We start from the raw sequence: 1,489 nt of genomic DNA, 5'->3' as shown, positions 1-1,489 counted from the left end.
CCACTACCACACAGAGGCCAATATATTACAAGGTCATGAAAAAGTGGTGTGGGACATGCAGGACGTGATGGACAACTGGAGGGTTGGGTCACCTCCTTTGTTACATGACACTGCACCGTCTCTGAGGAAAACATTTAAAACAACACTACAGAACTGAACTGAAATGTGGCACAAACATGACAACTTCCGGGCATGCCTTCAAGCACCTCCCTTAGGATGGGCTCAATATCTAGCCCTCAGTGTGGGGAGGATTATATTTCTTTGGAAGAATAAAAGTTCACACTTTTGAAATTTCACAGAATTTTAAGCCAAAACATAGTGGGTTCATTTCTCTTCACCTCCAGGGACAAAGCTGATGCTTTACTCAAAACCACATTAAGCTTCTAGCTCAAATCCCAGCCCGACCTTGTGCCCTCCTGCATTAAAGTTCTTTCCATTGATTATTGCTGACACAGTCGGTTTCACTCCTGGTCGGAAAGGGTCTGAGAATAACCCAGTCCAATCAGACTGGCATTATTTACTTTAGCAGACAGAGAAGTTCTACAACCCAGCTTGTACTTAGCAGCAATGCCAAAATGGCTGTTGGTACTGCTGGCCATCCACGCGAGGTTTATCGATATTTCAATCTTCTCGTTCACTTTCTGGTAGATTGACCCTCCAAATTCAGTGTCGTCGTTCACCTGAGTGTGCAGCTGGAAGTCTGCGGCCTTGTAACCCAGGGAAAAATTATTCTGAGACAGTTTGGATTTGGCTGTGTCAAAACTCACCTGATGGCCAGCAAGCCAACCTTCAAAGGCCAACACAGCCCAGCCAAAGATGGTTGGTTCCGAAAAATCTATGTCAAAGTTACTGCCAAGACTGAAACAATCCCATTTATAGGAGGCCTTCAATTTCCCACTCTTCTTTCCTGTGTTCAGTACAAATATGGTATCAAAAGAGTCAATTTCAAGCCTTCAGCCAACTTATTCTCCAAAGAGATTTCTGTCCCAAGAGTACTGTCTATGTTCTACCTTTGAGTGAAGGTCAGTCCATAGTTACAGATCTTGTATTCGGTCTCTAGGTTGCCTGATCCTTTCCCTTATCAGTGTAAGCATGACCAGATGTAGAAAATTCCACTCCACTACATGACTTGATTCTCAGATCTATTTTGACCATGCCAAACCCATACCCTTTGTTGAAGATGTCCTTGGCAGCCTTTCCTAGGTCACAGTAAGTCAGTGTGTTATACATATCTCTGACCGGAGGTCCTGTCCACTCCATCAGGAGGGCCTGTCCACTCCCTATACAGTAAGTTTTAAGTGATATCTACTGTTGTTAAAGAATATATCTTTGAAATCAATGCAATTTACTGTTCACTCTCACAAGGACAATGACAACATATATTTTCCAAAGTTTTAAAATGAGAGACATCAGCCTCCTTTGCCGGCCCTAGTTGTCCTTGTTGATACCTGAATAAGTAACTTAATATTTTTGAACATTAACTTGTCTC

At 42.8% G+C, this 1,489-nt stretch overlaps 1 pseudogene; it reads right to left on the bottom strand.

The window, feature by feature from the left end:
• Positions 1-375: 375 nt before the first annotated feature.
• Positions 376-1,230, bottom strand: LOC115845144 (voltage-dependent anion-selective channel protein 3 pseudogene; annotated as a pseudogene).
• Between the last annotated feature and the right edge of the window lie 259 nt (positions 1,231-1,489).

This window comes from Globicephala melas, chromosome 2 (assembly GCF_963455315.2).
Source record: "Globicephala melas chromosome 2, mGloMel1.2, whole genome shotgun sequence".
Taxonomy (NCBI): Eukaryota; Metazoa; Chordata; class Mammalia; order Artiodactyla; family Delphinidae; genus Globicephala; species Globicephala melas.
The sequence above is the reverse complement of the archived record's forward strand: the minus strand, read 5'-3'. Positions and strand labels throughout refer to the sequence as shown.